The sequence below is a fragment of the Ornithodoros turicata genome, unplaced genomic scaffold (genome assembly GCF_037126465.1).
Source record: "Ornithodoros turicata isolate Travis unplaced genomic scaffold, ASM3712646v1 Chromosome88, whole genome shotgun sequence".
In the NCBI taxonomy this organism is placed as follows: domain Eukaryota; kingdom Metazoa; phylum Arthropoda; class Arachnida; order Ixodida; family Argasidae; genus Ornithodoros; species Ornithodoros turicata.
Genome location: NW_026999396.1, coordinates 71,759 through 93,606, shown reverse-complemented (window position 1 = coordinate 93,606; position 21,848 = coordinate 71,759). Strand labels below are relative to the sequence as shown.

The following is a 21,848-nucleotide window of genomic DNA, read 5'->3' as shown; positions in this document are numbered from 1 at the left end:
TCACGCCCCTAGAGCTGTCGCTGCAGATGCTTTGGCTAGCACGACTTTGCTGACAGGACCGAAATTTCTTCGGCAAAGTACGGACGCGTAGAGGAAGGGCACAGCCTTCCTGCTTTTTGAACCAGACCAGCACAAGGAAATCCGTCCTCAACTGGCTGTCTCGGCAACTCGCGTAGGAAATCAACAACTGGGGGTTCATCGCTTCGAGCGCTTTCCGACATGGGCATCTTTCCTGCTGGCCGTGGCATACCTGGTGCATACCGCTCGTTCCTTTCATAACCCTTTGGCTGATTGTCACGGGTGGCATTAGTGCAGGAAACCTCTAAGCGCGGATGAGCTGAACGAGGCGAAGGAAGTCATCCTTCGCTGCGTCCAACACGAACAATTTTCAGAAGCCGTCACAAGTCCCTGTGCGGACGCAGCTCAACAAAGTCTCGTTTCGTCCAGCAACCCTTTGTGCGAACTCGACCCGTTCGTCCACAATCAGGGCCTGTTGAGAGTTCGTGGACGCCTACGAAACTCCGACCTCGACAATTCGTATCACTCGGATCAATCGGATCACACCCGGAGATCACTAAAGGGTAGTACACGCATGTCGGAATCGAACTCGTGCCAGAAGCACAATGAAGCAATGTAATCCGGAGTACTCTTTCCTACTCTGGTGCCACTGGTATCATCCGTATACTGCAGATTACTAAAGGGTAGCACACACTTCTAGGAATCGAACTCGTGCCAGAAGCACAACGGAGCAATGTAATCCGTATTACTCTGTCCTGCTTTGGTGCCACTGGTATCATCCGCGTACCGCAGATCAGTAAAGGGTAGTACACGCTTCTAGGAACCGAACTCGTGCCAGAAGCACAATGGAGCAATGTAATCCGTATTACTCTGTCCTGCTTTGGTGCCACTGGTATCATCCGCGTACCGCAGATCACTAAAGGGTAGTAGACGCTTCTAGGAATCGAACTCGTGCCAGAAGCACAATGAAGCAATGTAATCCGTATTACTCTGTCCTGCTTTGGTGCCACTGGTATCATCGCGTACCGCAGATCACTAAAGGGGTAGTACACGCTTCTAGGAATCGAACTCGTGCCAGAAAGCACAATGGAGCAATGTAATCCGTATTACTCTGTCCTGCTTTGGTGCCACTGGTATCATCCGCGTACCGCAGATCACTAAGGGGTAGTACACGCTTCTAGGAATCGAACTCGTGCCAGAAGCACAATGGAGCAATGTAATCCGTATTACTCTGTCCTGCTTTGGTGCCACTGGTATCATCCGCGTACCGCAGATCACTAAAGGGTAGTACACGCTTCTAGGAATCGAACTCGTGCCAGAGCACAATGGAGCAATGTAATCCGTATTACTCTGTCCTGCTTTGGTGCCACTGGTATCATCCGCATACTGCAGATCACTAAAGGGTAGTACACTCTTCTAGGAATCGAACTCGTGCCAGAAGCACAATGGAGCAATGTAATCCGGACTACTCTTTCCTGCTTTGGTGCCACTGGTATCATCCGCATACTGCAGATCACTAAAGGGTAGTACACGCTTCTAGGAATCGAACTCGTGCCAGAAGCACAATGGAGCAATGTAATCCGTATTACTCTGTCCTGCTTTGGTGCCACTGGTATCATCCGCGTACCGCAGATCACTAAAGGGTAGTGCACTCTTCTAGGAATCGAACTCGTGCCAGAAGCACAATGGAGCAATGTAATCCGTATTACTCTGTCCTGCTTTGGCGCCACTGGTATCATCCGCGTACCGCAGATCACTAAAGGGTACTACACGCTTCTAGGAATCGAACTCGTGCCAGAAGCACAATGGAGCAATGTAATCCGCATTACTCTGTCCTGCTTTGGTGCCACTGGTAGTCATCCGCATACCTGCAGATCACTAAAGGGTAGTATACGCATGTTGGAATCGAACTCGTGCCAGAAGCACAATGAAGCAATGTAATCCGTATTACTCTGTCCTGCTTTGGTGCCACTGGTATCATCCGCATACTGCAGATCACTAAAGGGTAGTATACGCATGTTGGAATCGAACTCGTGCCAGAAGCACAATGGAGCAATGTAATCCGCATTACTCTGTCCTGCTTTGGTGCCACTGGTATCATCCGCATACGCAGATCACTAAAGGGTAGTATACGCATGTTGGAGTCGAACTCGTGCCAGAAGCACAATGAAGCAATGTAATCCGTATTACTCTGTCATGCTTTGGTGCCACTGGTATCATCCGCATACTGCAGATCACTAAAGGGTAGTATACGCATGTTGGAATCGAACTCGTGCCAGAAGCACAATGGAGCAATGTAATCCGCATTACTCTGTCCTGCTTTGGTGCCACTGGTATCATCCGCATACTGCAGATCACTAAAGGGTAGTATACGCATGCTTGTAGGAATCGAACTCGTGCCAGAAGCACAATGGAGCAATGTAATCCGTATTACTCTGTCCTGCTTTGGTGCCACTGGTATCATCCGCGTACCGCAGATCACTAAAGGGTAGTACACGCTTCTAGGAATCGAACTCGTGCCAGAAGCACAATGGAGCAATGTAATCCGTATTACTCTGTCCTGCTTGGTGCCACTGGTATCATCGCGTACCGCAGATCACTAAGGGTTAGTACACGCTTCTAGGAATCGAACTCGTGCCAGAAGCACAATGGAGCAATGTAATCCGTATTACTCTGTCCTGCTTTGGTGCCACTGGTATCATCCGCGTACCGCAGATCACTAAAGGGTAGTACACGCTTCTAGGAATCGAACTCGTGCCAGAAGCACAATGGAGCAATGTAATCCGTATTACTCTGTCCTGCTTTGGTGCCACTGGTATCATCCGCATACTGCAGATCACTAAAGGGTAGTACACGCTTCTAGGAATCGAACACGTGCCAGAAGCACAATGGAGCAATGTAATCCGTATTACTCTGTCCTGCTTTGGTGCCACTGGTATCATCCGCGTACCGCAGATCACTAAAGGGCTAGTACACGCTTCTAGGAATCGAACTCGTGCCAGAAGCACAATGGAGCAATGTAATCCGTATTACTCTGTCCTGCTTTGGTGCCACTGGTATCATCCGCATACTGCAGATCACTAAAGGGTAGTACACGCATTTAGGAATCGAACTCGTGCCAGAAGCACAATGAAGCAATGTAATCCGGATACTCTTTCCTGCTTTGGTGCCACTGGTATCATCCGCATACTGCAGATCACTAAAGGGTAGTACACGCTTCTAGGAATCGAACTCGTGCCAGAAGCACAACGGAGCAATGTAATGCGTATTACTCTGTCCTGCTTTGGTGCCACTAGGTATCATCCGCGTACCGCAGATCACTAAAGGGTAGTACACGCTTCTAGGAATCGAACTCGTGCCAGAAGCACAATGGAGCAATGTAATCCGTATTACTCTGTCCTGCTTTGGTGCCACTGGTATCATCCGCATACTGCAGATCACTAAAGGGTAGTACACGCTTCTAGGAATCGAACTCGTGCCAGAAGCACAATGGAGCAATGTAATCCGTATTACTCTGTCCTGCTTTGGTGCCACTGGTATCATCCGCGTACCGCAGATCACTAAAGGGTAGTACACGCTTCTAGGAATCGAACTCGTGCCAGAAGCACAATGGAGCAATGTAATCCGTATTACTCTGTCCTGCTTTGGTGCCACTGGTATCATCCGCATACTGCAGATCACTAAAGGGTAGTACACGCTTCTAGGAATCGAACTCGTGCCAGAAGCACAAAGGAGCAATGTAATCCGTATTACTCTGTCCTGCTTTGTGCCACTGGTATCATCCGCATACCTGCAGATCACTAAAGGGTAGTACACTCTTCTAGGAATCGAACTCGTGCCAGAAGCACAATGGAGCAATGTAATCCGTATTACTCTGTCCTGCTTTGGTGCCACTGGTATCATCCGCGTACCGCAGATCACTAAAGGGTAGTACACGCTTCTAGGAATCGAACTCGTGCCAGAAGCACAATGGAGCAATGTAATCCGTATTACTCTGTCCTGCTTTGGTGCCACTGGTATCATCCGCATACTGCAGATCACTAAAGGGTAGTACACGCTTCTAGGAATCGAACTCGTGCCAGAAGCACAATGGAGCAATGTAATCCGTATTACTCTGTCCTGCTTTGGTGCCACTGGTATCATCCGCATACGCAGATCACTAAAGGGTAGTACACGCTTCTAGGAATCGAACTCGTGCCAGAAGCACAATGGAGCAATGTAATCCGTATTACTCTGTCCTGCTTTGGTGCCACTGGTATCATCCGCGTACCGCAGATCACTAAAGGGTAGTACACGCTTCTAGGAATCGAACTCGTGCCAGAAGCACAATGGAGCAATGTAATCCGTATTACTCTGTCCTGCTTTGGTGCCACTGGTATCATCCGCGTACTGCAGATCACTAAAGGGTAGTACACTCTTCTAGGAATCGAACTCGTGCCAGAAGCACAATGGAGCAATGTAATCCGTATTACTCTGTCCTGCTTTGGTGCCACTGTATCATCCGCATACTGCAGATCACTAAAGGGTAGTACACTCTTCTAGGAATCGAACTCGTGCCAGAAGCACAATGGAGCAATGTAATCCGTATTACTCTGTCCTGCTTTGGTGCCACTGGTATCATCCGCATACTGCAGATCACTAAAGGGTAGTACACTCTTCTAGGAATCGAACTCGTGCCAGAAGCACAATGGAGCAATGTAATCCGTATTACTCTGTCCTGCTTTGGTGCCACTGGTATCATCCGCATACTGCAGATCACTAAAGGGTAGTACACTCTTCTAGGAATCGAACTCGTGCCAGAAGCACAATGGAGCAATGTAATCCGTATTACTCTGTCCTGCTTTGGTGCCACTGGTATCATCCGCATACAGCAGATCACTAAAGGGTAGTACACTCTTCTAGGAATCGAACTCGTGCCAGAAGCACAATGGAGCAATGTAATCCGTATTACTCTGTCCTGCTTTGGTGCCACTGGTATCATCCGCATACTGCAGATCACTAAAGGGTAGTACACTCTTCTAGGAATCGAACTCGTGCCAGAAGCACAATGGAGCAATGTAATCCGTATTACTCTGTCCTGCTTTGGTGCCACTGGTATCATCCGCATACTGCAGATCACTAAAGGGTAGTACACTCTTCTAGGAATCGAACTCGTGCCAGAAGCACAATGGAGCAATGTAATCCGTATTACTCTGTCCTGCTTTGGTGCCACTGGTATCATCCGCTTACTGCAGATCACTAAAGGGTAGTACACTCTTCTAGGAATCGAACTCGTGCCAGAAGCACAATGGAGCAATGTAATCCGTATTACTCTGTCCTGCTTTGGTGCCACTGGTATCATCCGCATACTGCAGATCACTAAAGGGTAGTACACTCTTCTAGGAATCGAACTCGTGCCAGAAGCACAACGGAGCAATGTAATCCGTATTACTCTGTCCTGCTTTGGTGCCACTGGTATCATCCGCATACTGCAGATCACTAAAGGGTAGTACACGCGTCTAGGAATCGAACTCGTGCCAGAAGCACAATGGAGCAATGTAATCCGTATAACTCTGTCCTGCTTTGGTGCCACTGGTATCATCCGCGTACCGCAGATCACTAAAGGGTAGTACACGCTTCTAGGAATCGAACTCGTGCCAGAAGCACAATGGAGCAATGTAATCCGTATTACTCTGTCCTGCTTTGGTGCCACTGGTATCATCCGCATACCGCAGATCACTAAAGGGTAGTACACGCTTCTAGGAATCGAACTCGTGCCAGAAGCACAATGGAGCAATGTAATCCGTATTACTCTGTCCTGCTTTGGTGCCACTGGTATCATCCGCATACCGCAGATCACTAAAGGGTAGTACACGCTTCTAGGAATCGAACTCGTGCCAGAAGCACAATGGAGCAATGTAATCCGGACTACTCTTTCCTGCTTTGGTGCCACTGGTATCATCCGCATACGCAGATCACTAAAGGGTAGTACACGCTTCTAGGAATCGAACTCGTGCCAGAAGCACAATGGAGCAATGTAATCCGGACTACTCTTTCCTGCTTTGGTGCCACTGGTATCATCCGCATACTGCAGATCACTAAAGGGTAGTACCACTCTTCTAGGAATCGAACTCGTGCCAGAAGCACATGGAGCAATGTAATCCGGACTACTCTTTCCTGCTTTGGTGCCACTGGTATCATCCGCGTACCGCAGATCACTAAAGGGTAGTACACGCTTCTAGGAATCGAACTCGTGCCAGAAGCACAATGGAGCAATGTAATCCGTATTACTCTGTCCTGCTTTGGTGCCACTGGTATCATCCGCATACTGCAGATCACTAAAGGGTAGTACACGCTTCTAGGAATCGAACTCGTGCCAGAAGCACAACGGAGCAATGTAATCCGTTATTACTCTGTCCTGCTTTGGTGCCACTGGTATCATCCGCGTACCGCAGATCACTAAAGGGTAGTACACGCTTCTAGGAATCGAACTCGTGCCAGAAGCACAATGGAGCAATGTAATCCGTATTACTCTGTCCTGCTTTGGTGCCACTGGTATCATCCGCATACCGCAGATCACTAAAGGGTAGTACACGCTTCTAGGAATCGAACTCGTGCCAGAAGCACAATGGAGCAATGTAATCCGTATTACTCTGTCCTGCTTTGGTGCCACTGGTATCATCCGCATACCTGCAGATCACTAAAGGGTAGTACACGCTTCTAGGAATCGAACTCGTGCCAGAAGCACAATGGAGCAATGTAATCCGTATTACTCTGTCCTGCTTTGGTGCCACTGGTATCATCCGCGTACCGCAGATCACTAAAGGGTAGTACACGCTTCTAGGAATCGAACTCGTGCCAGAAGCACAATGGAGCAATGTAATCCGTATTACTCTGTCCTGCTTTGGTGCCACTGGTATCATCCGCGTACCGCAGATCACTAAAGGGTAGTACACGCTTCTAGGAATCGAACTCGTGCCAGAAGCACAATGGAGCAATGTAATCCGTATTACTCTGTCCTGCTTTGGTGCCACTGGTATCATCCGCGTACCGCAGATCACTAAAGGGTAGTACACGCTTCTAGGAATCGAACTCGTGCCAGAAGCACAATGGAGCAATGTAATCCGTATTACTCTGTCCTGCTTTGGTGCCACTGGTATCATCCGCGTACGCAGATCACTAAAGGGTAGTACACGCTTCTAGGAATCGAACTCGTGCCAGAAGCACAATGGAGCAATGTAATCCGTATTACTCTTTCCTGCTTTGGTGCCACTGGTATCATCCGCGTACCGCAGATCACTAAAGGGTAGTACACGCTTCTAGGAATCGAACTCGTGCCAGAAGCACAATGGAGCAATGTAATCCGTATTACTCTGTCCTGCTTTGGTGCCACTGGTATCATCCGCGTACCGCAGATCACTAAAGGGTAGTACACGCTTCTAGGAATCGAACTCGTGCCAGAAGCACAACGGAGCAATGTAATCCGTATTACTCTGTCCTGCTTTGGTGCCACTGGTATCATCCGCGTACCGCAGATCACTAAAGGGTAGTACACGCTTCTAGGAATCGAACTCGTGCCAGAAGCACAATGGAGCAATGTAATCCGTATTACTCTGTCCTGCTTTGGTGCCACTGGTATCATCCGCATACTGCAGATCACTAAAGGGTAGTACACTCTTCTAGGAATCGAACTCGTGCCAGAAGCACAATGGAGCAATGTAATCCGTATTACTCTGTCCTGCTTTGGTGCCACTGGTATCATCCGCATACTGCAGATCACTAAAGGGTAGTACACGCTTCTAGGAATCGAACTCGTGCCAGAAGCACAATGGAGCAATGTAATCCGACTACTCTTTCCTGCTTTGGTGCCACTGGTATCATCCGCATACCGCAGATCACTAAAGGGTAGTACACGCTTCTAGGAATCGAACTCGTGCCAGAAGCACAATGGAGCAATGTAATCCGTATACTCTTTCCTGCTTTGGTGCCACTGGTATCATCCGCGTACCGCAGATCACTAAAGGGTAGTACACGCTTCTAGGAATCGAACTCGTGCCAGAAGCACAATGGAGCAATGTAATCCGTATTCCTCTGTCCTGCTTTGGTGCCACTGGTATCATCCGCATACTGCAGATCACTAAAGGGTAGTACACGCTTCTAGGAATCGAACTCGTGCCAGAAGCACAACGGAGCAATGTAATCCGTATTACTCTGTCCTGCTTTGGTGCCACTGGTATCATCCGCGTACCGCAGATCACTAAAGGGTAGTACACGCTTCTAGGAATCGAACTCGTGCCAGAAGCACAATGGAGCAATGTAATCCGTATTCTCTGTCCTGCTTTGGTGCCACTGGTATCATCCGCGTACCGCAGATCACTAAAGGGTAGTACACGCTTCTAGGAATCGAACTCGTGCCAGAAGCACAATGGAGCAATGTAATCCGTATTACTCTGTCCTGCTTTGGTGCCACTGGTATCATCCGCGTACCGCAGATCACTAAAGGGTAGTACACGCTTCTAGGAATCGAACTCGTGCCAGAAGCACAATGGAGCAATGTAATCCGTATTACTCTGTCCTGCTTTGGTGCCACTGGTATCATCCGCGTACCGCAGATCACTAAAGGGTAGCACACGCTTCAAGGAATCGAACTCGTGCCAGAAGCACAATGGAGCTATGTAATCCGTATTACTCTTTCTGCTTAGGGTGCCACTGGTATCATCCGCGTACCGCAGATCACTAAAGGGTAGTACAACGCTTCTAGTAATCGAACACGTGCCAGAAGCACAAGGAGCAAATGTAATCCGTATTACTCTGTCCTGCTTTGGTGCCACTGGTATCATCCGCGTACCGGCAGATCACTAAAGGGTAGTACACTCTTCTAGGAATCGAACTCGTGACAGAAGCACAATGGAGCAATGTAATCCGTATTACTCCGTCCTGCTTTGGTGCCACTGGTATCATCCGCGTACCGCAGATCACTAAAGGGTAGTACACTCTTCTAGGAATCGAACTCGTGCCAGAAGCACAATGGAGCAATGTATTCCGTATTACTCTGTCCTGCGTTTGGTGCCACTGGTATGATCCGCATACTGCAGATCACAAAAGGGTAGTACACGCTTCTAGGAAGCGAACTCTTGCCAGAAGCACCAATGGAGCAATGTAATCCGGACTACTCTTTCTGCTTTGTGGCCACTGGTATCACCGCATGCCGCAGAACACTAAAGGGTAGCACTCGCTTCTAGGAATCGAACTCGTGCCAGTAGCACAATGGAGCGATGTAATCCGGATTACTCTTTCCTGCTTTGGATGCCACCGGTATCATCCGCATACCGCAGATCACTAAAGGTAGTACACGCTCTAGGAATCGAACTCGTGCCAGAAGCACAATGGAGCAATGTAATCCGGACTACTCAATTCCTGCTTTGGTGCCACAGGTATCATCCGCATACCCGCAGAACACTAATGGGTAGTACACGCTTCTAGGAATCGAAATCGTGCCAGAGGCACAATGTAGCAATATAATCCGGATTACTCTTTCCTGCTTTGGTGCCATTGGAACGACCAGCATATTGCAGATACGACAGGATTTCACGAATTCCGGACTATTCACACGATTTCAGGAATGCAATTAAATTTCTCCCAGAAGCACAATAGAGCAATTTAATATGGATTACTGTTTACTGATTTGGTGGCAGTGGTATCACCGGAATATATCCGATCAAAGGGGCGGTGCACACGCTTTTATGGTTGGTTCGGTTAAAGTTCTGGTTCGAGGTTGCTGGTTAGGGTTCATGTTCGTATTCAGCGCAACCAAAATAACGGTTTGAACTCGTATTAATCGGATCGAACCGGATTACGTGTGCTATGCTAATCAGTGTACCATATGAAAGGTAACGCAAGGTTGTCCCTCGTTCTCTACACGCTAGCCTCTACACTTCATAGGTACAAAGAATGATGCAGTTCATAGGAGATCATCCTTTACTGAACCGAAAAGTGCTGGGAAGTGGCGTACAGGATACAATTGAACTCCACTGCAAAAAGCTATCGCCAATTTCTAAGAAAAAAAGAGAGAGAGAGAGAGCTCCCCTCTTCTGGTTCGGCGGTTGACGTTGAGCTGGTGTCAGAGCTCGACGTTCTGCTCCATGCTCTGGACCGCACGCCAACCTAGGGATTCGGTGTAGAAGACGGATTGTGCGTTGAACGGTTAGGATGAGGCTGCGCAAGGGGGTGAACACATCACCGCCATCTTCTGCCACGGAGTGCCTAACCTCTCGTTCCGCAAATATAACCCGGACGTCTTTCAGGTAGAGCAAGAGATTGTCAATCGAGTATTCTTACAGCATCAATCTTGCCCATATTTCTGGTGCACGATTGATGTATTGATGGTGAGATAGGGATTCCACCTAAACACTTAGCTGACCAAGGTTGCTGGCTGCCGCTTCCAACTAGACGGGGACGAAGAGATGACTATCTCGGTGAAAACCGGGTGGTGCATAACTTAACTTGAATGCGGACCGCGTATAGTTCCTCAACACTGCCCGCGAGCACGAATGAGATTGGCACCCCTGGCGTGTAGCCAACGTAAATACGTGCTACCTATATCTACATGGTAAAGTCGTCTCTTTTACGTTGACAATCGACCATTGACCAGGTACAGTTTCCACATTGATTAAGAGCTAGAATGCTGTATACGACGTTGTTCAACATCAGACAACATTCTCTGTTGACGGTAAGGGTAAGGGTAAGTTCACGGTATGGGTTCAGAAAGTAGTTTTGTAAGAGAATTCTCCATGTAACCTTGCACCTTAAAGAAATTAACGCAACCGGGGAAGCTTCGTGAAAAATCGGGTATGTCTGCTTCGCCTGAGGTGTCTAACAACGTCTTTAAGCTGTAAGCCTTATTGTTTGTGCAGGCAAGCCTGAACAAAAAGACACTTGTGCTGCGACTGCGAATGACGGTCACATGTGCTTGACACTAGATGAGGATGCTGGATGACCTGGGCAACCTCTTCAAGGGGACATGCCCACGGTTCTCTCTAATCATTGTGCTTCCGTTTCAGGTTATTCTGGTTTTAGTGGAAGATATACGTCTGGGTTAGTGCTTATACAATATCTCATCCAGATGCGAAAGGCGTTCTTGCGTGGGAAATGCTATCCCGTTCCCCAATGTCCTGCGACTGGACTTGCTTCGTGCCTCAAGACACATTGGAAGTGCCAGGCAGTCATTATTACTGCGCGAATTGTACAACAGAAGATATCCCTGAAAGAAAACTAGTGAAGAAACGTGGCTACGCTTGCGATGTCCTCTGCCTTTTCTTCAAATGCGTCCTTCAAAAAAAAACAAATCGCGCAATAACAGACGTTGGATTTGCATTATGCGCCACGGCTCTCGCATCACTATAGAACATAGCGCTAGAATCAGTTAGTTTACTTCTGTTTTTCATTCTAGCCACTCGGTCGACGTCTACATCGGCCCTACGTAAGTGACTGAGCTTGCACACAAAAACCATGACTTATTTCATTACTCTGCATCTTTAACCCGGAATCTTGCATGAGAAAACCTCCATCAAGGCAGAATCACATGAAACGCTCCGTGAGAACGGCGCGCAGGATATGCGAAGCTTCAATACGCAGGGCGAACAGGGTTGCCAGATGCCAGCTGGTCTCCTGACAAAACTGCTTCAGAAAATAGCCCAAATATAGCCAACTCACGCCAATGCATAAAGGAAAAAAAAAAGAAAGAAAAGCCAAAATATCCAAAAGTTAACAAACCGGGAGAATATACACCATAAGATTGGGGGAAGCATGCAACTTCTCCTGAATTATGGATACATAAGTTCGCTTTTAAACATGTTCAGGTAGGGTTCGGATGGCATAAAGTCTTTTCAGCAACGTCCCATGCCGCGGAAACAGCGTCTATGTGCAATATATGTATTGAATCAGATATGATGCACCACGTATAGCTTATAACTTCATTGCTTATGTAAATAAAGGTCACTTTCAAAGACTCCAAGCCCGAGGCACCATGATATCAAGTACAGGTCCCATATACAAGCGGCAGCTTTGCGCAAAGGTGCTCCCATGCTCGCCACATTGTGGGTTGCTAACGTGAAGCTGGGAACCTGTCCTTGAAGTTAGCAACTCGCGTTGCCGCGGACCCAGCAAATTTTAAGTTGGAGCAACCGTTTATATGCGCGCCGTAGTTACTAAACTATGTTAGTAAACAGACCTGTACATGGTCAGTCTTTAATATTCCAGCAGCATTAGTTTTGGGGCGTTTAATAATCGAACATCAGCGGGCCCAAGGCACTACGTACTCTCTCCAGTTCGCACAACTTATTTAAAGTCAGCAAGTTCAGAAGAAGAATAAAGTCGCACGGGAATTGGTTCCTTTGAACTTGGAAATTCTGATTGTACAGGAACAAAAGCTGCGTTGCAGTATCACCACCTGTGTCCGTCACAGAATTACCGAATTCTGAAAAAAGGATTCCGACTTGTGTGTCTTCGTATCTGCTCATATCTATTCTGTTGCCCATTAACGCGTCCGACCTGGAAGCGCAAAGGATCATTACTTTATTCAGTCTTGACAGACGGCAGTGCATTAATGTGTGCCGGGACACAATGCAGAAACGAGGGGTGACAGTCGTCGCGTGCTGTCATCCGAGCGCATGGCGTGAAACGCTGGTATAGCCCAAAAAAATAGCCAAATAGCCAACATGAAAAACACCCCGCCAACTGTCACAAAAAGTAACCCAACTTGGCGGTTTATAGCCAATCTGGGAACCCTGAGAGCGAACCACATGGCGCTTCGGGTCGGTTTCGTACAGCCGGAGTGATTCCAAAATTTAGCCAAATTTATCTTCACGAGTACTGTACACGTATACAACCGTACGAGCTTTATTCTGAATAATCACCCCCCGCCTGCAGTTCCCGCTGTTGTGTTGTTGTGTCTCCACCCTCTCTTTGGCTGCAAGTTTTTACTCATGAATAATCAAGTCGTTTTGTAGGAATTTGTCGAAACGTTCCGTAATGGCGGACGGCGAAACCTGCGCTTCGAATCTCATCCAATGTCACGCACGACTTCGGCCTGCGGGCATGGCAAAAGGACCGTGCGCTAAGCCATCTCCTTTGCTCTAGAAATAGGCCCACTCAGACATTTCCGCCGGCGGTAAATGTAGCTGCATTGACGATAATGTGGCGCATAATCCAACACGTGGAAGCTAAGTCACGTGTTTTCTTTCCGCGCGTATTTAAGGCGGTTTTTAAATTACGTCATCAGCGACTCCCAAGGAAGCATCCTGTTGTCCAAGGAGTCTCCTAAGCAGTGTTATATGTATCGTCGTTGCAAGTAACACCGTTACAGTAATCGATACTTTTTCTATATCGGAGTGCGTATCGCGATATTTTTTAAACCGGTATCGTAAAGTATTTCCGTTACAAATTATGGTAACGCGATTGCTGTATCGTTACCGATACCGATACTTTCTAATGCCCCACTCCATAGGGCTGACCACATTTCTTATTCATTGTCAATAGTCCGTCTAGCCTTGGACAAGAAACCTGTGGATACGCCTGCGTACGCCGCAACTGGAATTATGGAATTGTACCAAACATATGTTCACTCTTTTCCTTTGTAACTGAAGGAAATAACCACGGCGTGTTCAACAAGAGTGTTGAGGTCAACGAACATAGGTCAGGTTTTTGACAGGGCGCTCTGGATTCCACTCCTAATCTGCAGTGTCGCACTGAGTCACGCTCACATATACTGTGGTATTGTTAAGGGAGCGCAACCCCCTCCTGCTCAATGGCATTCCTCATGCATTTTCAAACCACATAACTCCGCAAGGAATTGCTCAATTTGCATAAAATAGGTCTTGAATTGGAGATCTCAATGGGTTCTAGTACTTAATGGCGCCAGAAATTCATCTTTTGTGTTGGAAAGTTTCTCGCAGACGTCGGAAATTGCGTTTCGCGCTTCCTTCAAATTTGTTGGCTGGTCACAAAATAAATAGACCTAAGGTGAGAATTTTAATCCCATTAAGTACTAGAAAAATATCGCTAAAACCAATAAATACCGAAAGAATTTGTTTATGTCGAAGCATTGAGTTGCTACACGGATTCTTGTGAGCAGTGGTCAGCGAATGCTGACTCGCTGGAATTTTGGCTGTGCGCGGTGGTGCCATCTATCTGCATGCTACAGTAGTCTGCACAAGTTCGAAAAACCGGATGAATTGTCACAATCTGCCTTTTCGCATGTGATAATAGATGGAGCAGCTGTCGCTCGTTATCTCGGAATCCTTCGTTCCGTGGTTGTGCTGTGCCTGCCAGTCACGGTTTCACGCATAGCAGGAAACCTGTCTGCGGAAAACGGAAGAGACGCAAAGAACAAGCCCTGAAAGTACCAGTAGTAGTACCAGACTCTCACGAATCAAGCAATCTTTCATCCAGAGCTAGCAGAAGCGACAGAACGCAAGATGTGTCTGCAGGAACGTCAGGAAACGGACTCTGTGTTGTTGGAAGGCCAAGCATGTGGACAATATGCACTTGTTCAACTAATTTCAACCTCTGAGAATCCACAGCCCATTCAACTGCACACTTGTTGTCATGAAGATAACGTCAGGATAACGTCAGGAACAGAAATGGATTGCGGAGCAAAATTAGACTGCAATGCAAAATGTGCTTGCTGAAGGCCGTTACAGCTACTGAGGGCCAACCAGATAGCATGTCAGATCGTATGGACGTGAACAGAGTATAGCTGTATCCAATGTGCTATCTACTGGGGCTGGGTATACTTTGAGCGGCTTTATAATGCTTAGCTCCATCCAGAGCTTGTTGACCCACGCATACCACGCAGTATGCCGATCAGGGACCCTGACCACAAGAAGAAATACAACACGCAGGAAAGGTCTTCGTAGTGCAACCATTTCGACAGATTGTGCATATTCATACTGTTGTGCATGGTATATGCACTACAATTCCCTTTCCGTCACAGCGCTCTGCATTGCTGTGCTTGCAGTTGACCCCAATGTGGCCTTCATCATGTAAACCAAGTTTTCGGACCCAGTGGCCGAAGCCTCTGCTCCGCCTGCGGTGTCATGACGAACATGAGCACATTCCCGTGGAGCGTGGACAGCGTCACACTGGGAAGACTGTACCCTAGCTGACTTATCATTATCACAGGAAACTTAATTCATGTATGTTTGTGTGTCCGTGGTGCTCCTGGTGTCCAATGGGTACTGTTTATTTTGGAAGCTTATCTCTTGTATTCATCTTTAGACTGCCCCCCGAACCCTTGTGCGAACAAACTCAGTTGAGCCACAGGTGTCTCCGATTCTCATAATCAATCTTCGTTCGTTTTTTATCTACACATATTTGAGCTCGGTATGCCGCTTAACTGAAATATGCGCATCCTGCACAACGCTGTAGTTGGTCAGCTTATTGCCCAATCCCATTTGTGCGCGTCAGTCGCATCTGTTATAGACAACACTCAAACGTTACATTGTCTTGAACTGTCCTTGTGGATTAGGACGTGCTGATTAGGGATACGTGAGTTTCAGTGAAATAACAGAGCGTTCACATGCCTGCTTAGCAAGCATGTGAACGCTGTGTTAAACGCGTGTGTTGAAACGTCTGTTGAAACGTTGTGTGTTGAAAAGAAAACTAGTTTTCTTTTCATAGGGTAAAATACTACAGGGAACGGTTACACTAATGTGCCACAGGTGACAGTTCGGTACAACAGGTACAATTTCGATGTTCTGCATTCTGTGTACTAAAACATCTGGCAGCGAACAGTTTGGCTGACAGTTAAAACATTGGTGTAGAACGTAGCCTAGAACTTGGTATAGAACTTCGTGTACGTCAGATCGCCCTTCTCCAGGTGAGGGAACGGAGGGACTTGTTGCAAGCACGATGGCCGATGGTCAGCGTCCGCGTCTCATTGGTCACAATTTGTGCACTGAGCTCACCTTAGAAATTCCAGTGCACAACTGTTAATGCATGCTACCTCGTTACAAAAGCATCTGGCTATCAAGTTATCCGGTTGTTACAAGCTTACCCTTGATGCCCACCAATGGCGACCAGCAACCTGTCCGACGCCACCGCACGCTGTACAATCCACCACAAGCACTGTACCGCTGGCACTGTGCTCGTGAAGATAACTGCCGCCGCTGTCATATGCAGCTTCATTCCCTTCTTTTTAGACTTTGTGTACATATGAGTGTCGAACTTGTTGCGTCGGTGTAAATGAGTCGACAACAGCACTGTCAACTATACTCAGACACCCATCACTGTTCAGGTGATTAGATGCCGTCGAAACTGAGAATGTAAGACCGCACTGCCGACTACACAACTTGGCTCGTCTTTACCTATCGCACTGAACCAAAAATACAGCATTATATGTGCCAGTGTCAAAGCACCGTGATATCGCAGAACAGTCCACAATAATTTTATAGGACAGTGCCCTGATAATCTGGGGCTGACGATAGTGCAGTAATTTTGCTGTTTTGCTGACGATTCCGAATACATAGAAGCACATGTGAGCTTGCCATGAATTTACTTTTTTAGCAACTTTAGCAGTACTCCGTTACTTTAAAAAAGAAGTGTCGATACCGGTATTTCGATAATTGTCACTAAAGCAACGAGTATCGGTATATCGCGGTACCATATTTCGCTAACGGGTACAACACAGCCCCCAAGGAAGTATTCAGAGTCTGACACACTTTCAGATGGTGATGGCCGGCCTACAATCGATTTTGAAACATGATCACTGTGCAACGGGGAGTATAATGGAAGCCCGCGTAATATATTTTCGTAATTTTTCGAAGCTGTAATGCGACCGCGCGCGTCGATGGCCAGTGACTGCACATTTACGATAGGGTTGGTGTGTTCTGCTAGTTTCAACTTGTCCCTGAGCATTAACATAGTTGTTCTAAACCACCTTGTGGGGCACCTCTATTGGGGGCCGTTTATGCTTGAGAACTGATAGAAAACATACGAGAGTGCGGCCCGTGGACCCCACTCACTCTGAAGGTCGTCTGCTCCCGCAGGTGCACTAGCTTGCGCAAAAGCAGACGATTCCTGTATGTTATCACGGACTTCCCCGCAGGGCGACGTTGCCGATCTTATTGTTGCCAACACAAATCGCGTCATGCTGCTGCAATCTTTATCAATTTAATTCGGTTATTTAATAACCTTGACATGCTTTGTCGGGCAAATTTGCAGTATTCCATTTTCAACAATGAGCAGTCGAATGGTACACTTCTTAAAAGGGGCAGGGGTACTAGACCGTCCCTTTCACGGGACAATGTTCCCCTCAATGCGCGTAATGAACGAGCTGTAGAACCGGCTGCTGCTTATGCGTCACTCTTTGACGGGCTGTGAAATTCAGAACGGGTGTTTGACTTGCGTCTTGCCGTATATGGTGGGGCAAAACAGACACGTTGTCTTTCTCGTACTCTCCATGCCCATATTGTTCTGTATCATCAAGATGAAATTCAGAAACCCTTTGACGGTCACTTCCACGTACAGAAGACCGGTTCTGAGCGCGCAGTGTTGCTGATGTTGTGTGTCTGTGTTCTCTTCCGTCCTGTTACATATCCATCAAGTCCGCTACATTAGGCAGCGGCGATTGCTAAGGCTAACACACCGGTCCCCGGGGCTCTCTCGGAAGCAATTAGTCGCCGCATTCAGGACGCGGTGGTCATGTCCGAAAGGTTGCAGGATATGCCTGTCATTCTCCTGCAATAACCAGAGCTACCTCTTCTCCGTAAAACGACTGGCTCACTGATATGGTGTCTGACGAAATTCGGATTCAGAGAGAGCGCCATCAGATCCTCGTATCATGCGAGAGAATTCTCCGAGCTTTCGCAAGTGGCCGTACGGGCAACGGTAGCGGCAAATTTGGTTCTGTTAATGTCGCGCAGAGCAGAATAAATGTTCCCTCAAGCACGCTTGAATACCGTGTAAGGTATAATATAATTTTTTAAAAAAAGGTAAGAAAACCCATGAAAGTAGACGCAATCACTTTTCGAATTACTTGTACATAAGACATCATTCGTGTTGCTATACATGAAAGTAGTTTTCGATTCCGCAACTGTTCGTGTATGAAGCAAGGGACGCCTGTACGAAACGTACACGGCAGATCACAATTTCATTTTTTATTGTCCTCTGGAGCTATACCGGCTGTTAAATCCACGGGCTAAATAATTCGCGGACGGATGCACCAATCTACGAACTCTCTTCCTCACAAGTATCTGTCCCATTCTGCGCACCGTGTGAATAAGTAGAGGAGCTCATTAGTTAAATAAATACAAATCCACCCCCCTCAAAAAAAAAGAAAAAAAAGAAAGAAACATAGCTTATAAAGCAGGGCCTTGTCGGCATTAAAATAGGTGCTACGCCTTTCGGGACATTCAGTGCCGCTGAAGCAGGTCATCTGTTGCAGTAATTAATTTGTTTCGGTTCACATATTATTGTCGCGGATGGTCGCAGTGAAGCGCAAAAGGAGGCTCTTCCACTTCGTACACCAATGAATTAGTCCTTATGAGCTTCACCGCGACGAGACGCGACAAAATAAATGCGTCCGAAACGTAACCGTAACAACCGAAACGTAAAGCGAAACAAATTAATTAGAGCAACAAATGACCTGCTTCGGTGGCAGATTTTTTCTCTAAAAGTTGTGAGTGCCCCCTACTCATTCAGACGGCGCACAGCCACGTAAAAAAATGTTCGCGAAATATTTATCCCGGGGATTTATCCCGGGGTTTTGTTACAATACCCTGAACGAACATTTCGTCCTTGTCTTCTAGACCCGACGCGCGACGCGTCCTGTGAGACGATACAGGGTACGTATGCTCGTTTGCTTCATGTCTACCACCAAACCATGGAACTATGTGTGACAAACTGTTCGAGATAATCTGCTTCAAACATACGACACGGAAGAATCCGCCGTTCTCCATGCTCGTTCTCCGTGCTTCTTGCGTACTGCATGGAGTCGCTGCTACTGGACCGCTCAAATTCTCGCTCTCGTTGGTCTCTGTTCCTAGCTAATGCAGACTGAGAAATAACTCGCGCCTTGTCTGCACAGAGGGCACCCCTTCCACTTGCGCTCCAACATGCTCTTTCACTCTTAAAAATGAACTTCAATGGACCTAAAAGTAAGGAGAAATGGGCTACCATGTTGGGGAAGAAGCCCCGCATAATTTACGCTGGCGAAATACGTCCATCTCTTGGCGTTATGACGACGGAAATATGTCGGCAAGCGGCAAAACGACATGTAAACAAAGTCACATGACCTCAAAGTGACGTTTCCTACGACGTGCGACCAGGACAAGAATGCAGTTTTCCCAAAAGCGCCCGCTTGAGGGTAGTTACAACAATGGCGGGTTTGCGTCAAACCCTGTGGTTACGCCCATTGGCCGTGTTGCACCTAGACGCAATTGGGCCTCGTTCATGCCCACACTACTTCGTTTGTCGATCTCTTCCGCAAACTGACTACGCCAAAGACTATGTCAATAAGCCGTTCCGCAAATTATTGTGATTTTGCTACCATCTTTGTCGTAATACAAACACGGCGACATGCAGTATCTCGGCGGCCGCGCTTCACGAAATAGCCGCACAGTGGCTTCCTTTGTTCTACATTGATTCAACCGTATTGGCAATTACTTCGGTATACCGCGAAGATAAACTAGAAGACACAATTACAGTGACCTCCTCTAAGGCCGTAACATGTTGAACATGAGAGAACTGATGTTCTGAGGCTGGAACAACATAGAAAGGACAAATCCATCGTTACATGTTGTGCGTCTGAACTCAAGAAAAAAATAAAATAAAACGTCAATCCTTGTGATTGTCTGTTGAGGCTGAGATAACCCGTGTTTCCTTTATGGCTTCAGTTACTGTTCCCTGAATTCTGTTTCAGTTTTTTGTAATAACAAATACAGATCCTGGAAGCCGCAAGAACAAATTTCCAAAATTGTGATATTCTATTTGACCGATATAAAACTGTATCCACGCTTGTATGCGACACGCATCGAGGAGAATATCGTGCGAGTATGGAAGGCCAACAAAACCAGAGAGCGGCTCATTCATGGCGGACGGTGTGACACTGATGTTGTTCTACTTACGACGCATGCTCTGTTTTTCATGAGCTTACAACTGCACATTTGTGTGCCGGTTTGTGCGGTGCCACATACCGCTTCAATGTACACTGACCGCAACACTTTTCTTTCAGCGAAGCACGTGGATGCTGCTACCACGACAAATGAGGGTAAGTACGCTAGATTGCTTCTCTCGCAAAACGGTGTGAGCATACGAGGAAAGCACTATTTTTTTTTTCAGGTGTCGCCAGAGACAGGAAGTAAAAAGCGTGGTAAGCAGGACTTCATTCCACTGGGGTCAGGAGCTGAGCTTTGCCGTATAACACACCCTTAGTGTCTCATAAGCAGGGTTGTTAAAGTTACTTTTCAAAAGTAACTAAGTTACAGTTACAGATACTCAGCTTCAAAAGTAATTAAGTTACAGACAGAAAAAAATACTGAGATACAGTTATAAATACTTTGGAAAAGTATCCGACTACGGGTGGAGTTACTTTTTGCAATTCTGTACGCAGACCATATCTTTCGCCTTTGGCTCATGATAGGTGTCACTCTAGAGCCACAGAGACAACTCTTCTTGGGTAATCGTACATAATTGCAGGCAAAACATTGAAAGGAACGTCTAAACTGGGGGTAACCGAGACAGGGACAGGTGAGACGCTCAGAAACTTCGTCTTCGGCTCACAGCGGAGACACTTCAGCTCAAGATTCCCGTTCTCCTTCGTTCTGATGACTTTAAAGTGCTCTCGATATTGTGGCCACGGTACCTCTGACAGAACGGAGGCACCTTTGCTCGGGCTACTCGCAGTTACAGCCTCACAGACGGCGTCCGCGCCCGAGGTGGCGTCGGCGCCTTCAAACTCGGCCATTCTCTTCACTACCGCTCAGAATCTCACTTGCGAGTGCGAGGGCGTGAGCACGTGCAGGAAGGGCGAGGAGGAGTGGAGCTCGTGCCTGGTGTCGGCTTGGGAGCCTCGACGAGTTTCTGCTGCTTCTCATGCGCATGGAGGATCCCTAGTGTCGGCGCACCCTTTGCGCCACCTCCTTCTCGGCGACGGTGTTGCGTCGTTTTTACTCAAAAAATACTCAAAAAGACAGATACAAGTTATTGAAAAAGTAATGAAGTTACAGTTAGAAGTACGTGTTTGAAAATGTATCTAATATTTCCTCAAGATACATAAAAAGTATCTAAGTACGCGCACTCAGATACTTTTACTCAGTTACTTAACAACCCTGCTTACAAGTGTCACAAAAAGGCGTGCGTCTCCCATTTTCAACAAGTCAGCGGAGAGAAGGATGTCACTCGGATTTGTAGTTGGCTAGGAGTGTGTTATTTGGTGGTGTTCATTTTTATGAGTGAAGGGTAAGGTGGTGCAAGGCGAGACAAATTTGCGATCGAACGCGAAATTTTAATTTTCCTAACTAGACATGGACACGTTCTGAGTGGTCTAGAACTTCTGACCTGCAAAAGCAGAACAGACGAAGCGGTCTAAAATACGCACACAACAAGAAATTCAATGTAAATAAACAATACAATGTCAATATCAATACACTGTCAATACAATACAATACAATGCCATTGTCATTGCCATTGTGTCATCTCCCCCAAACCTCGGGGGAAGATGAGACACGCCCTGGTAACCCAAGCAGTTAAGCCCGTGGGCCCCTACACAACCCTTCCTGATGAACAACCTCACGTGATGTGCAATAAAAGCATACAGTACCCGGTGCTATTTTGCCCCGCCGTCCTTTGCAAAC

General features: G+C 47.2%; 1 long non-coding RNA gene across 1 annotated transcript in view; it reads left to right on the top strand.

The window, feature by feature from the left end:
- LOC135374639 (uncharacterized) overlaps nt 1-21,848 on the top strand; it is a 75,300-nt gene that overhangs the window by 21,694 nt on the left and 31,758 nt on the right. Inside the window, exons 2-6 of the long non-coding RNA XR_010417037.1 lie at nt 11,058-11,091; nt 11,447-11,476; nt 18,804-18,839; nt 20,228-20,263; nt 20,335-20,365. This is a non-coding gene — a long non-coding RNA (uncharacterized LOC135374639). The remainder of the gene's footprint in view (nt 1-11,057; nt 11,092-11,446; nt 11,477-18,803; nt 18,840-20,227; nt 20,264-20,334; nt 20,366-21,848) is intronic.